This window comes from Crotalus tigris, unplaced genomic scaffold, assembly GCF_016545835.1.
Source record: "Crotalus tigris isolate CLP2741 ecotype Arizona unplaced genomic scaffold, ASM1654583v1 scf7180000017855.1216408, whole genome shotgun sequence".
Taxonomy (NCBI): domain Eukaryota; kingdom Metazoa; phylum Chordata; class Lepidosauria; order Squamata; family Viperidae; genus Crotalus; species Crotalus tigris.
In genome coordinates this window covers 892,881-909,872 of record NW_024096677.1, presented here as the reverse complement: position 1 = coordinate 909,872, position 16,992 = coordinate 892,881, and the positions used below count along the sequence as shown (strand labels likewise).

At 41.9% G+C, this 16,992-nt stretch overlaps 1 protein-coding gene across 2 annotated transcripts in view; it reads left to right on the top strand.

Annotated features, from left to right (window-relative positions):
- The first annotated feature begins 3,716 nt into the window (after positions 1 to 3,716).
- CPEB2 (cytoplasmic polyadenylation element binding protein 2) overlaps positions 3,717 to 16,992 on the top strand; it is a 227,180-nt gene continuing 213,904 nt past the window's right edge. Inside the window, exon 1 of one of the 2 annotated variants that reach the window (XM_039343494.1) lies at positions 3,717 to 3,841. The gene's annotated coding sequence lies outside the window, so the exon portion shown is untranslated. The remainder of the gene's footprint in view (positions 3,842 to 16,992) is intronic. The other variant, XM_039343493.1, reaches the window with a different exon arrangement.

Sequence of the window (16,992 nt, the reverse complement as noted above, 5' to 3'; positions counted from 1 at the left end):
ACAACCCAAGAGACGGCTCTACACATGGACATCACCAGACGGTCAATACAGAAATCAGATTGACCATGTGTTCTTCAGCCAAAGATGAAGAAGCTGTATACAGTCAGTAAAAACAAGACCAGGAGCTGACTGGGGCTCAGATCATGAGCTTCTTGTTGCAAAATATAGGCTTAAATTGAAAAAAGTAGGGAAAAGCACTAGGCCACCCAGATATGAACTAAATCATATCCCTGATGAATATACAATATGACAAATATATTTAAGGAATTAGATCTGATAGACAGAGTGCCTGAAAAACTATGGACGGAGGTTTGCAACATTGTACAAGAGGTAGCAACTAAAACCATCCCAAAGAAAAGGAAATGCAAGAAAGCATAATGGCTTTCTGAGGAAGCTTTGCAAATAGCTGAGGAAAGAAGGGAAGCAAAAGGCAAGGGAGAAAGATACACCCAACTGAATGCAGAATTCCAGATAATAGCTAGAAGAGATAAGAATGCCCTCTTAAATGAATAGTGCAAAGAAATAGAAGAAAACAATAGAATAAGGAGAACCAGAGATCTCTTCAAGAAAATTGGAGATATGAAGGGAACGTTTCATGCAAAGATGGGCATGATAAAGGACCAAAATGGCAGAGACCTAACAGAGGCAGAAGAGATTAAGAAGAGGTGGCAAAATTACACAGAAAAACTATACAAGAACGAGCTTAGCGTCCCTGATAACCACAATGGGATGGTCACTGACCTCGAGCCAGACATCCTAGAATGTGAAGTGAAATGAGCCTTAGGAAAGCTGAGCAACAACAAAGCTAGTGGAGGTAACAGTATTCCAGCTGAGCTATTCAAAATCTTGAAAGACGATGCAGTAAAAGTGCTACACTCAATTTGCCAGCAAATTTGGAAAACTCAACAGTGGCCACAGGATTGGAAAAGGTCAGTTTACATTCCAATTCCAAAGAAAGGCAATGCCAAAGAATGCTCAAACTATTGCACCATTGCACTCATTTCACATGCAAGTAAAGTTATGCTTAAAATCCTACAAGCTAGACTCTAGCAGTACATGGATAGAGAACTTCCAGAAGTACAGGCAGGATTTCGAAAAGGCAGAGGAACTAGAGATCAAACATATGGAGAAAGTTAGGGAGTTCCAGAAAAACATCTACTTCTGCTTCTTTGACTATGCTAAAGTCTTTGTGTGGATCACAACAAATTGTGGCAAGTTCTTAAAGAGATGGGAGTACCCGACCATCTTATTTGTCTCTTGAGAAACCTATATGCAGGTCAAGAAGCAACAGTGAGAACTGGACACAGAACCACTGATTGGTTCAAAATTGGGAAAGGCTGTATTCTGTTGCCCTGCCTATTTAACTTATAGGCAGAGCACATCATGAGAAAAGCAGGGCTAGGTGAATCAAAAGTTGGAATTAAGATTGCCGAGAGAAATATCAACAACCTAAGATATGCAGATGATAACCATTCTAGTGGCAGAAAGTGAAGAGGAACTAAAGAGCCTCTTGATGCGGGTGAATGAGAGTGCAAAAGTTGGCTTGAAACTCAATATTAAGAAAACCAAGATCATGGCATCCGGTCCTCTCAATTCCTGGCAAATAGATGGAAAAGAAATGGAAGTAGTGACAGATTTTATCTTCCTGGGCTCCAAGATGACAGATGGGGACTGCAGCCAAGAAATTAAAAGACCCTTGCTCCTGGGGAGGAAAGCTATGGCTAATCTAGACAGCATACTAAAAAGCAGAGACATCACCTTGCCAACAAAAGTACATATAGTCAAGACCATGGTTTTCCCAGTTGCAATGTATGGCTGTGAAAGTTGGACCATAAGAAAGGCTGAGTGCCAAAGAATTGAGGCCTTTGAACTATGGTGCTGGAGAAGACTCCTGCGAGTCACCTGGACTGCAAGGCAATCAAACGGGTCAGTCATAGAGGAGATCAACCCTAACTGCTCTTTAGAAGGCCAGATACTGAAATTGAAACTCAAATACTTTGGCCACCTAATGAGAAGGAAGGACTCACTGGAGAAGAGCCTAATGCTGGGAAAGATTTACGGCAATAGAAGAAGGGGACAACAGAGAATGAGGTGGCTGGATGGAGTCACTGAAGCAGTAGGCGTGAGCTTAAATGGACTCCAAAAGATGGTAGAGGACAGGAAGGTCTGGAGGAATGTTGTCCATGGGGTTGCGATGGGTCAGACATGACTTCTCAACTAACAACAATGCCCACAGAAAAGCCTTGGGTTGAGCTCAGGTAGCAGCTAGCAGCAGGAGCAGGGGACCACGCTGTGGACATCTACCTGCAAACTGACCACCATATTGTATCCAGCTTTTCTTCCCAGATCCAGCACAAATGGAGACGGGGCACGCTGACATCAAGTGAGGTTACAGGGTGGGCACGAGGCACGACAGTACTCAAGGCTCCCATGCATTTTGGAAATCAACCCCAGGGGCTAGAACGTTTCTGGGGTCCCCAGTGGTAATGGGGGAGCCGGGAAGTCGCCGGAGCCTAAGGCTTGTTTTCTAGGGTCCCAAACAGGAAGCACTCCACAAGAAACAGAACCTTCCTCCAGGGCGGGGATAAAACGGTGCTTTGCAACCGTTTGTATTGATTTCATGGGGCAAGAATAGATTTCTCCCACCACGGATCTCCAGGAGACGCCAGCCAATGCAGGGAAAGCATCCCGAGACAACACAGCGCAACCTTCAGGCCTTGAAGCGGCTGCGCAGAGCCGTCCTCGCAGCCCCGAGGACGCGCTAGGACGGCGACCCCTTCGCTTAGGCACCACCTTTCGGACAGGGGGCGGGGCTCGGGGGGAAAATTACTGTGTGACGGTAGTTCCGGTGTTCTTAAGGATGCAGCAGGAGCCGGCACCGCTGATTTGGGTGCTCGCAAGATAGCGGGAGAAGCCGGGCTGGGCCTCGCAGCCACGTCTTAGCACTCCTGCGCAAGTCCAGGGGCGCGCGGCGGATGTTGGGACGCGGCGGGGATTGGGCTGCGCCTCTTTTCTCTCTTTCTGCCGTGGGGCTATCCTGCAAGCGGTTGCGCGCGACCTGTCACTCTTTGCATCGCCACGCTATGAGCCACCAACCGTCGGGACCCGGGGGCTGAGAGGCGCGAAGAGCCGGTATCCACGTTCCCTGTACTTCGCCTTTGTACCAGGAGGAGTCTTTTTCCTTGCATCACTCGACCCCGAAGACCGTCGAGCGCTCCGCCTGCTGGGCTGGCTGAGTGGGGCAGTTCGGCGCGACGTGAGCGGCTCGGGCTTACCCCAATGCGGGGTACGTCGCCTATACGACCCCTCGTCACCCGCTAACATCCCCATGGAGTCCCCTCCCAACCGCGGGGCTCACTTGCTGGGCGGGGCGGGCAGCTTCCTGCCCGGCGGCGGACGCGACCCCGGCTTCGACAGCTTGCCTAGGCCTGACCTGGTGGGCACTCACTACGGCGGCGGTCCGACTCAGGCCCCCTCCCCTCCGCAGCCGCTGTGTGGCTTCGGCACGGCGTGGTCAGTGCAGGCAGACTCTCCCCCGCCGACCGCCACCCTGGCCCCACCGTCCAGTCCGGAGGCCTCGAACGGCGGCGGCTTTTACGCACGAGGCAGCGGCCTCTCGCCCTCGTTGGGCCCCGCATTCCTGCAGAGCTGCTCGGCGACCGCCCCCACACTAACCCCCGCCGCCGGACCCTTCGGCGGGCCCTTCTCACCTGTCCCGTCGCTGCCTCTCCCGCCGCCACCTCAGTCCAGCCGACGTTCCCTGGCTAGTCCTCAGCAGTACCAGGCGGCGGTGGCAGCTGCAGCTTTCCTGCAGCAGAGAAATTCCTAAAACCATCACCAGGTAGGTCCGGAGCAGCGATGCCCTCTTGTGGGGCCCATCGAAGGCGTAGATTCGGTGCTGGGAAGAGAAGGGGTCCCTCGCGCAGTGGCAGCTCCCGAGTCCATATTCTATTCCCCCCCCCCTTGAGACATACAGGGTGTAACGGTAAGCGGACAGCTTTCCTCCCGCAAAGGGGCGAAGCCCAGCTTTCGCCCTGCAGGTTGAGTGAAAAGGGAGAGATAGATGCTCCTTGCAGCTCCAGTTCTGGGGCGAGCGCACTACCAAGAGGGTGCAGTCCGGGTGATTTCTTTGTTTTACAGGCTGAAATGCCCCAATTCGCTGCTGAACCAGGTGCTTTGGTAGATGTGATGCCTTGCCCTGCTTGCCCCTTTCAATCGGGTTTTTCTAAATTAGTAGTAGCCTCTGCACGGAGGACCAGAAATTCTAAATAATCCTTACAATTGCAATATGGTAATTCTCAGTATTTTAAATATTTGAGATACATTAGTCAGTAAAAAGAAGGAGCCCCTCCCCCCTTCAGTGGCAATTTGGGTGTGGACAGTCCTTAAGAGGTTTGCTGCAGTTTCTGGATCATTTTATTGCTGTAGTTATACTGGAATAGAATTAGCTGGCACCACCTCAGGGGAGCTTAAGAAAAGGTAATATATAAATAAATAAATGTTATTCAGGATTTCTTTTCATTGATTGTGGTAATTAGGTAATTGGTAACTTTCTGGCATGGCTGCATGGTGTGAAAACACACAAACTGTGTTAATATCACAGATGGCTTTCAATTTAGTATTTCATGCTGAAAGAGTTTTCTTTGAAGTTTATTTAACAATTTCAATATTGTTAAAATATTTTGCTGGTTTATGTTCATACCCAGGTGTTAATTGATGGTAGGAGCATCAATTGAAAACATATTGAGCATCTGATTTGCTGTTTACTTACGCCTGCTGACTAAAATATTTTTGTTATATTTTGTTCCTTTAATATAAATGGAATTCTAAAATCTATCCATTACTATCTACTTATCTATCCATTTATATATTATTATGTGGACTGTGTATATATAATAGTGCATTCAGAAAGTATTCTGACCACTTTCATTTTTCTCAATTTTGTTATGCTGCAGCCTCATTATACAGTTGTTGAAATTCATTTTTTTCTCATTAATCTACACTCAGTACCCCATAATGATAAACAGAAGTTATCTAACAGAAGTTTAGAAATGTCTGTAAATTTATTAAAAAAGAAAAAACTGAAATATTACATTGGCGTAAGTATTCAGAACCCTTACTGGAGTCTTTTTGGATATGACATGACAAGCTTTGCACACCTGGATTGGGGGATTTTCTGCCATTCTTCCTTGCAAATACTCTCAAACTCAGTTGGATGGCAATTGTCGATGGATTGCCAGTTTCTGGCCTCTCCAGAGATGTTCAATAGGGTTTAAGTCAGGGCTGTGGCTGGGTCAGTCTAGGACAGGGGTAGTCAACCTTTTTATACCTACCGCCCACTTTTGTATCTCTGTTAGTAGTAAAATTTTCTAACCGCCCATCAATTCCGCAGTAATGGTGATTTATAAAGTAGGGAAGTAACTTTATTTTATAAAATTTATAAAGCAGAGTTATAGCAAGTTAAAGCATATAATAATAATTACTTACCAAACACGACGAGTTGTGTTTCTACCAAACAGTGTTATACTTTGGTTTCATCTGACCATATGACATTCTCCCAGTCCTCTTCTGGATCATCCAAATGCTCTCTAGCAAACTTCAGATGGGCCCGGACATGTACTGGCTTAAGCAGGGGGACACTTCTGGCACTGCAGGATCTGAGTCCCTGGCAGTGTAGTGTGTTACTGATGGTTGCCTTTGTTACGTTGGTCCCAGCTCTCTGCAGGTCATTCACTAGGTCCCCCTGTGTGGTTCTGGGATTTTTGCTCACCGTTCTTGTGATCATGTTGACCCCATGGGATGAGATCTTGCATGGAGCCCCAGATTGAGGGAGATTATCAGTGGTCTTGTATGTCTTCCATTTTCTAATTATTGCTCCCACAGTTGATTTCTTCACACCAAGCTGCTTGCCTATTGCAGATTCAGTCTTCCCAGCCTGGTGCAGGTCTACAATTTTGTTTCTGGTGTCCTTTGACAGCTCTTTGGTCTTCACCATAGTGGAGTTTGGAGTGTGACTGAGGTTGATAACACGTTCAAACAGGTGCCATTAATATAGGTAATGAATGGAGGACAGAGGAGCCTCTTAAAGAAGAAGTTACAGGTCTGTGAGAGCCAGAAATCTTGCTTGTTTGTAGATGACCAAATAGTTATTTTCCACCATAATTTGCAAATAAATTCTTTCCAAATCAGACAATGTGATTGTCTGGATTTGTTTTCTCGTTTTGTCTCTCATAGTCGAGGTCTACCTATGATGACAATTACAGGCCTCTCTCATCTTTTTAAGTGGGAGAACTTGCACAATTGGTAGCTGACTAAATATTTTTTGCCCCACTGTAGAAACAGGAAGTCTGATGAAATTACATTTAATTAATTAAATTATTAATGAGATCCCTGAGGCTGATGCTGCGAAACTAAATACTGGATATCTGGCTCAATTTTTGTAAGGAACAAACGAAGGTCTCCTCTTTCGGAAATATTCAGGCGGTTTCTTTCTTTGGTCATAATATGATTAACAGCACTAAAGCCTGATTCCACAAGATATGAGGTAGGGAAAGGTATCAATAAACTGAATATCATTTTCCACATATTTGGATATAAGGCAGGCATTTTTTTACTTTGCCATAGGTTTTCATATCCACCACTATCAAATTTATGTTTACTTTCTTCATCATATCTAATTTCTAAAAGTTCTTCTTGGCAAGTTATATCAGCCTCTTCAATATTTGCGGTAAAAGGATTTTTCATCCAGTCATACACCTTCAATTTCAAAATATCTTCAAATCGTTTTTACATGTCCAATTTAAGTTTGTTGAGGTGGCTACTAAATCTGTCAATATCCTCTGGAGTTACATCATCTTTTATAGATGATAATTCAGGAAACTGATGAAATTCTCTCTTCAATAGATTATAACGAAGTAGTTCAAGTTTGTCAATAAATAATGACACAATACTTTGGCAACCTATAAGAGTCTTATTAGCTCCCTGAAGCTGCAAATTGACATCATGAAATCTCTTGAAAATATCTGCCAAATAAAAGGCATCATTATTTACTGTTTTTAACTGTTGACACAGATTGGTCTCATTATTACTTTCAAAAAATTGTATGACACTATCATATAATGCTACAAAACGAGCCAAAGATGTACCCTTTGACAGCCACCGAACTTCTGTGTGCAAAAGTAACGTAATAAAATCTTCATTATTGTCCTGGCAAAGCTGTCAAAACATTCTATCATTTTTTGGTTTGGATTTGATCTTGTTTATGGCTTGAATTATTATATTTAATGATGAATGGAGAGTTGTACTTAGATGTTTTCCTACAAGATGTTGTCTATGCACCACACAATGAATACATAAAACATTTGGCACTTCTTCCTTCAAATAAGCAACAAATCCACGATAGCAACCTACCATTGATGTGCTCCATCAGTAGCACATGCAACAATATTATTCAAAGGAATATTATTTTTGTAAAGTATGATTTCACAGTATTAAATATAGATAATCCTCTTGTATCTGTAATGAGATTTATTGCGAATAGCATTTCTTCTTGTAATGTATTGTTTTCATCAAAATAACGTACATATGCCATCAATAAAGCATTATTATCTGCAGTGGTAGACTCGTCCAATTGCATAGAAAATGAAGTGTTTTGGAGAATACTTATCAGTTTTTTTTCAACATTAACTGCCATTTCATCAATTCATCGCTTTACTGTACTATCGCTTAGGGGCAACATTTTTAAATTTTCAGGTATATCCTGATGCATTACTGTTGAAATAAATTCTTTTATAGAGGGTATTATTACTGTTTCTCCAATATTATAGCTTTCACCACTTTTTGCAATTAATTGTGAAATGCGATAAGCGCAAATTAATCCATCTTCGTTCGCTGCATGTTGTTTCTTAAATGATGCAACGATTGTTGAATGATTTTGAATTTTTTTATATATTTCCTGAAAATATTCAATGGGCTTGTCCTTATCATTTGGATGCTTTGTAGAAAGATGTTCTCGCAATCGACTTGGCTTCATTGCCTCATTGGATAATGTTTTATGACACATTGGGTGTTGTTTATTTACAACAGATTCTATGAAACCCATCTTCAGATACTCTGGCAAATAGCCACGAGCGTATTTCTTTTTTTGAGACATGGCCTCTACCTTGGTCTTGAGGGAATGCCCAGTGGAGTCTGGTTTGCCCCCGATCTGTGCCTGTCACAGCAGGATGAAGAGAGAGCCTGGTTCTTGCCAGAGATGAAACCTCTATGACTGAGGGCTCTGTGCGGCTCTCAAAATGGCGGCCGTGCCAAAATTAGCGGCCGCTTGTATTTGGGCTGGGCCTTCCCAGCCTTGAGGGGCCCTAAGGGGAAGCTTGTTGTTTGTTGTGCCTTTAATTTCCACCCCCCGGAGCCGAAAATGAGGCACTTGCAGTTTTATCTCATTGCGCAGCCTCTGCTGCGATCCGGATTGTCAAGAAAGTCGATGGGAGCCTCGCGATGACGGCGCGCTTTGGCGAGGCTCTCTGGTCTCCGAGAGCTCCGTGGGTGGTTGCACAGCTGAGGCTAACACCCCGCGTCTGCTGGAAAGCTCTGTGAACCGATCGGAGGGCTCGATGGATCCGAAAATTTAAACGGCTCGATTGAACCCCTACCGCCCACCAAAAAAGCTGGAACGCCCACTAGTGGGCGGTAGGGACCAGGTTGACTACCACTGGTCTAGGACATTCATAGAGATAGAATAGAATGGAATGGAACTGGAAGGGACTTTGGAGAACCTATACTATTTCAGACAAGTGACTGTCTAGTCTCCTCTTAAAAACCTCCAGTGATGGAGTGCCCACGATTTCTGAAGGCAAGCTATTCCACTGGTTAATTTTCCTCACTGTTTCTCCTTAATTCCATGTTGTGTCTCTCTTTGGTTAGTTTCCAACCATTGTTTCTTGTCCTGCCCTCTGGAGAATAGTTTGATGCCCTCTTCTTTGGGGCAGACCCTCAAATACCGGAATACTGCTATCATGTCACCCCTGTTTCTTCATTTCTTGAGACTAGCCAAACCCAAGTCGTGCAGATGTTCTTCGTATATTTTAGTCTCCATGCCTTTAATCATCTTAGTTGCTCTTTTCTGATTTTTTTTCTGCTAGTTTGGTGTCATCTGCAAATTTGATGAGTTCCCCTTTAATTCCCTCATCTAAGTCATTGATGAAGATATTGAAGAATACTGGGCCTAAGATGGAACCTTGTGGTACCCACTGCTTACTTCTCTCCATGTGGATGTAGTGCCATTGAAGACTACTCGTTGAGTATGGTTTGCCAGCCAGCTACATATCCATCTGGTGGTGATGTTGTCTATTCCACCTTTTTCTAGTTTACAAGGAGTAAGTTGTGGTCTACTTTATCAAATGCCTTACTGAAATCTAAGTATACTATGTCCACAGTATTTCGCTGGTCTACTAGTTTAGCCACTTTATCAAAGAATGAAATAAGATTCATTTGGCATGATCTGTTTTAACAAATCCGTGCTGGCTACTAGTTATAACTTTGTTTGTTTCTAGTTGTTCGCAGATCTGTTTCTTGATTATCTTTTCTAGGATCTTCCCAGTTATTGATGTTAAACTGATTGGTCTGTAATTTCCTGGGTCCGTTTTTTTCCCTTTCTTGAAGATGGGAATCAAATCAGCCCTTTTACAATCCTCAGGGACTTCCCCAGTGCTCCAGGATTTATGAAAGATAAGGTTTGATGGTTCTGAGATAACATCTGCCAGCTTCTTCAGAACTCTGGGATGTTAATCTGTTGGATCCTGGTGATTTATATTTGTCAAAATCTAAAAACATACTTTACTTTTCAAGGGACCACATACAAACAGATCAAAGGGACGCCAATAGGGTCGCTTATTTCGAGTATAATAGCGGAGGCGGTCCTACAATGGCTGGAGGCCATAGTAATGACCAAGTACCAACCTAAATTTTGGCTACGATATGTTGATGACACATTCGCGGTCATCAAGAGAAGTGACAGGGTCAGCTTCATGGATACACTGAACTCGGTATACCTGGATATTGGTTTTACAGCAGAGGAGGAGAACCAGGGTTCCCTGGCCTTTTTTGATGTGCTGGTTAGCTGCCAACCTGATGGGACCTTACACACAAGAGTATACCGCAAACCAACTTATACCAACAGAACCCTCCACTATTAAAGCAATCACCCAGTGGCCCATAAAGTAAGTTGTGTCAGGACATTATTTAAACACATAAACTCACATTGTAATACAGCCAGGGCAAAAACCGAGGAAAGAAACCATCTCTTCCGGACCTGTAAGTATAATGGTTACCCAGCTGAATTTATTAGGCATCACAGCAGACCACTCAGACCCACGTGTAGCGTTACCTCCTTAGAGGCCGCCAAAAACCAGGCCCTCCCAGCCCCGTCCCCCTTTGTCAAGCCCTGCAGTAGTGTTCTCTAGGGGTTGATAAGATGTCTCTTCCAGCTGGAGCTCATGCAGAATTAGGTGGTAGCAGGCTCTTGTCATCAAGGAGGGGCTTCCAGGAACGAAAATAACCAGCCACAATAGTTAATGCTATGATGATATCAACAGCCCAAGGCCGTTATAGCAGCAGGAATAAAGGATTCCTCAGCGATTGTTCAGAGTCAAGTGGGATGGAGGAAAACCCCGGCTCCAGATGGTAGTAGAAATAACAGTCAACAACAACAACAACCGATAAGGTAACAACACAACTCGTACGTATCCCCATTCCATACATTAACAATGTATCGGAGGCAACAGCCAGATTATTAGCTCCCTTTAACGTAAAAGTGTCCCATAAACCAGACCAGACTTTACGCACCAGACTCATGCATCCCAAAGACCCGCCCCCCAACAAAGAAAAATCGTCGGTAGTGTATAGGATCAAATGCAAGGATTGCCCCTGCAACTATGTTGGGGAGACTTCTAAGAGACTAAAATCCAGGGTGCATGAGTACACGCTGGCTGTCAAAAGACGTGAACAACATTCGCAGGTGTGGACCCACATGGCCAATTTTGGTCACAAGTTCGATCTTGCCAATGCACAAACTTTGTCTAGGGATGCCACCAAGAGAGGCCGCCTACTTAAAAGAGGCTTGGCTCTCCGACGAGAACTCCATAAACCGCCAAGTAGAACTCTGCCCAGCACACCAAATGCTGAGAACATGGGATAAACAACGCCATGATTTCCAACGAAAGTAATTCATTCATCCATCACAAGGTCAGAGAGATATAATAATAGAGAAAACAACCTGCTGAAGTAACAACAGATCAACAACATATCCCACAGGTGGAATAGAGAAAGGGGGACGAGAAATACACCCCGCAGATGCCTCAGGTATACATAATCCAACCCACCCCACGAAGTTAGGAGAAGACGGGATGAAAGTAATGCCACAGCTCACTGACAACCTTGCAATGGGTACCCGCGAGCGACCGGCAGGAGACCCCCCTTTGGAAGCTTGTACAGAGCAAGAAAAGCAAGAGAGCTATCAAATGGTGAAGCAGAATCCAATGTACATCTTGCAGATGGTTTGGCGATGCAAGCGCGAGAACCACGAGTGATGGACAAGAGAAAAGAAGATCAGAGTGAACGGCAGAAAGGAGGTTCTCAAAATACCCTGGGGTACCCCCGGAGAAGAGCAATGCTCCCCAACAGAGGAGCGAGTGCAAGGACGCGTCTGCCGGAGGCTTCCTGGACAAACATTCAGATCCGTTTGGTAGACCACTTTGAAAACACCCATACACGCGTAGGAACAACAGGGCGAAAGAGCAGGAGGACTGGGCTGGATACACAGCCTGCTAACAGCCCTGTAGGGAAAGAACAGAAATGCCCTGGGATGGAGACGAGAAGAGGGAACGAGCAAAAATGTTTAGATAGTTGGAGGCACACGAGTAAAGCAACTATTGGGAGAAAGGGGGAGGAGAGAACAGCAACTTTAAAAACTAGTGGGGTTACAGCGGATAGCCATATGCATATGAGGAAAACAATCGAAGGGAAAAAGGAGAAGGAGGGAGAAGCAAGCCCGGAAATCAGTGGGGTGGAAGCAGACAATTGGATACACATGAAGAAAGCGATCGGCGAAAAGAAGGGGGAAGGGAGAACAGCAGCTTTAGAAATTAGTGGTGTGATAGCAGACAGCGATGTATGCATGAGGGAAGGGATTGGAGGAAGGAAAGTGGATAAGGGAACAGCAGCCTTGGAAACCATCAAGGGAACAGCAAATGCATACCTTTTAAGAGTAAAACAATTAGGACATTGGATGGACTGATGACTAGGTCCAGGAGTCGTGTGCAAAGGTGGCCGGTATCATAAAAGGGGACTCCCATTGACTTGCTTCCATGCTCTGATGATGTCGGCAGTGCTGGCCGACGAAAGTTTAGCGTTTTTATTAAACAATTTCTAGTTTGATATTATCCTGGTGCTTGTATTTATTTGTTTTTTACTGCATGGCTTTACCTAGGATTCAAATTTTTTATATGTATATGTATGTGTTTTGTTATCCACATGACGCATCCGCCCATGGGCTGGCAATTTGACACCCCTGCTCTAGTGGTACACATTTTACATTTAATGCATGTATAATCTGGGTATTCTTTGGGCATAAGCACATATACATGGAAAATATATTGCATACACAATAGTATGTTGTGGCCTGTTCCATGAGTTTGTTGTTTGAAAATCCCTCTTTTAGTTGGTGGATGTGCTTCTCTGTTAGCCTGCTGTTCTGGTTAATTTTGCCTATTTCCCCCCCCCCCGTCCTTTTTTCTGCCTGTTTGTGTTCGTTTTTCTATCTTGCTATTTATTTAACCTTACTATTATGTTAGTTTTATTTATCCTTTTTTTCCTCTATTTTTTTTAAGTTTTTGAACTCCAATTCCTCCCTATCTTATTATTTAAGATTTGCCTTGTTAAAATTTGCCTCTTTATTAGTCCTATTCTTCCTTGATTTCTAATGTTCTTATTTGCCTATTTATCTTTTATTTTCTATCCTGTATTTGTTTTTATTCTTTACTGCGGTCTTTCCTCCCTTCCTATTGTCCTAAGCCACTACTGTGTTTACTTGGCTGTGTGTTTAGGATCATTGTCATGTTGGAAAGTGAACCTTCAGCCCATTCTGATGTCTTGAGCATTGTGGAATAGGTTTTCATTGAGGATATCTCTGTATTTTGCTCTGCTCAGGTTTCCTTCAACCCTGACCAGTCTCCCAGTCTCTGCTGCCATTACCATGCTTCACTATTGGGATGATATTGGGCAGGACATAACATTTAGAATTGAGGCCAAATAGTTCAATCTTGGTTTTTTTTTTTTTTTTTGCAAACTCTAAGCGGGCTTTCATGTGTTTTGTACTGAGGAGAGGCTTCTGTCTAGTCACTCTGCCATAAAGCTCAGATCGGTGAAGGGCTGCAATGATGGTTCTTCTAGAACTCTGTTCCATCTCTGTAGTAATCAATCCTTAGTCATTGGAGGGTGCAAAGAAATGGCCGCTCTCTACGCAGCGTTTATTGTTTATATAGAGTTTTACAAATAGCAAAAGTTACTGCATGGCAATAGCATTTCATTGGCTAAAATCCTTTACCAATCCTCAAGAGTAAAAAGCTAGAGGCCATAAACAGGGAAACTTGTTGTTCACCAGCCAGCCTTATCAAACTGGCAAGGTCACACAGACCTGCGCACTTTCACATCACTGTGGTGATGTGGGGGGGGGGGAGATAGATACAGAGAAAAGACACAAGCGTTGGGGGGGGCAGTTTTCTGCACACAAGCTTTGCCTGTCTCTCACCTCTACACATCTCCACACCGAGTGTGAAGTTCTTGGTCATTTCTCTTACTAAGGTCCTTCTCCCCTGATTGCTCCATTTCACCAGGCGACCAGCTCTTGAAAGAATCTTGGTTGTACCAAACTTTTTCCATCGGAGAATTATGAAGGCCACTGTGCTCTTAGGAATCTTCAGTGCAGCAGAAATTTTATTGTAGCTTTCCTCAGACCTGTGCTTTGCAATAATTCTGTCTCCGAGCTCTTCAGGCAGTTCCTTTGACCTCATGGTTTTTGCTCTGTTAAAGTATGCATTGTCAGCTATGAGGCCTTCTATAGAGAAGTGTGTGCCTTTCCAAATCATATCCAATCAATTTAATTTACCACAAGTGGACTCCAATCAAGATACAGAAACACGTCAAGAGAAATTTGAATTAACATCAGGTTTAGAACAAAATTTGACTGGCTGACTGTCACTGCAATTCATCTCTTATTTTACCCCTTAAAAGGAAGCTTATATTTTATTTTTCAATGTTGGACTGCTTGCTAAGGAGTCATGGATGCTATTAGAGGTTTTGATTCTCTCTTTTTGCTGAGTTGACTAGAAGAGGATTATTTAAGAGTAGATTTGCTAAATCCTGGCAATAAACAAACCTAAAGGTTCTATACTTCTGCAACAGATTAGTTCTACTTCCAGTGGTCCAAGAAACAATCTGTTTTGGCTCACTTGTTTTCAAATATTATTTATTCCTTTTTGCTTATATTATGGTTCAAATGTTTTGCTCTCTAGTCTTATGACTGATCTCTTAACACAGTTCCTTTATGTGATTTGTTTTTTTTTGCTGAACTTGTTTTTCCTTGAAATGAGAGGCTGGACACACCAGAGATAACTGTTTTAGCTCGTGGATACAGGAGCCAGAAGATATACTGGACCTAGATGTCAGGCAGTTGATAATATGTGGTCTAATGATGATTTGTGGGCAGAATCAGTTGAGAAGCACATGTAAACAAAAACTCACCTGGCCTAACAATGATCACTATTCATTCTGTGTTCAAACCATGAAGGATTGCAGATGCAATTTTCTTTTCTACAGAAATAATTTTCCCTAGGGTGAAGATGGGGGTGGGAGTTTTGGCTGCAAAATGAAAGAAACCTTTTGCCTTTTTAAGTTTTTATAGTATATAAATAAGGATGCTGATAGTTGTTTGGAGTTCTATATCAATAAATAGCTGGACTGAAGGATTAGCTTGATAAAGCAAGATATTAAGATATTAAAATCTTGTTAAAATAGAACTTCATCCTACAGTTGTTGCTCATATATTATTGTACAAAATGGATGATCTACCAAAATAGTTGAATTTTAAACAAAATTCTTTATATTATTTACTATTTTAACATGCATAATACGTATTCTTTGAAAATACCCTATACTTGGATTAAAAAAAAGGCAGTTCTTGGGAACAGTCTTAATTAGTATTCACATAAAGCTTAAATGGGAGTATCTTAGGATTTATTCTGATTTTGAAAACTGTATATTAATTTAATTCTGCATCTGCAATCATTTCCATGTTGATTATATTGTGAACTCATTTTATTTTACAGTCTGAAATAAAATATTGTACCATCATTCACAGTGTGTGTTTCTGTACTTCCTTTTTATTATTTTGCCCCTTATCTCCTATGTCAGCTGAAACCTTTTAACACTAAAAGGCTTTCATTGTATTTAATCTTCCATTATTTATACTGTATGCCCCCTTTTGGTTTATAAAAAAAATCCTAAGTATGTTTAATAAGATTGTGGGGAAAATATGATCAGCTTGAATTTCTTCCAAGTAACTAAAAGAGCGCAAAACATTTGACAAAGTGAAATAACTTAGATAACTGATATTACAGAAGTTGTGGTATTTGATCTAAGAAATAGCCTCCATATGTGACTACTTAGGAGTAAGTCCCATGAAAACTGTCTTGTGCCATCTAGCTAATTTGGGTTAGCATCAAAGTAAAATATAATGCACATCTTGGAAAATTGGTATTTCCCTCCTCAAACCTATTCCTCTTTCCCTGTCTGTTTACACTGGTTTAAACATTTTGCTAATAAAATGGTAAAAGGAACTCATTTGTTTATCACTCTTTTGACCAGCCAAATGCCTGTGTTAGTATGAAGGCCATGAAATGTCCTTGATCTTTTTTTTTTTAATTGAAAATTTTTAAGATTTTACAATACAAAAACAAAACAATTTTCCCCAACCCTCCCCAACCCTCCCCTTCCCTCCCCCAACTATCCCAGAGCTGGATATAGGCTTATTAGAGTTTCTACAAAAAATCTTAAAAAAAATATAAAATATAAATAAATCTAGATACATTACTTAAACAAATTACTAAATAATTAACAACAATATATATATAGAAAAAGAAAAACATAAATACCAGAAAAGAAGAAAAAAAAAGAAATACATAAAAAATATAAAAAGAAAATTAAGTTTTCAATATAAGTTATAAAACTATAAACAAATCTAAATACATTACTTAAACAAATTATAAAATAATTAAAGATAAAATATATATAAAAAAAGAAAAATAGAAAAGAGGAAAGAAGAAAATAATAATAATAATAAAAAAAAGGGTTTGGCTTTTCAAGAAAATTGGCTTTTCAATATAAGTTATTAAAAAGCTAAATAATATTTTTTAATATCCATCTTGTGTTGTACAAAATCTATCCATTTCCTCCATACCACAACATACTTCTCTTGAGATTGATCCTTCAGGAAAGCCGAAATCTTTGCCATTTCCACCAGATAAGAAACTTTAAAAAGCCACTCTTGCAAGGTAGGCAGAGATTCCTTCTTCCAACATTGTGCTACTAACAACCTTGCAGCTGTGATTAAATTTAACATCAATGTGATATCTTTAGTATCACAATCTGTAACAATACCTAATAAAAACAATTGTGGGGTAAATTTTACCCTCCTAAAAATTCTTTGAATATTCCACCATATCTTAATCCAAAAAGCTTTTATATTTTTAACACGTCCACCAAATATGATAGTATGTAGCATCCAAACTTCCACATCTCCAACATTTAGGCTGTAGATCAGGATACATACGAGACATTTTTTGTGGATCAAGATGCCATCTATAAAACATTTTATAAAAGTTCTCCCTTAAATTTTGGGCTTGCGTAAATTTAACGTTCCTCACCCAAATAATTTCCCAG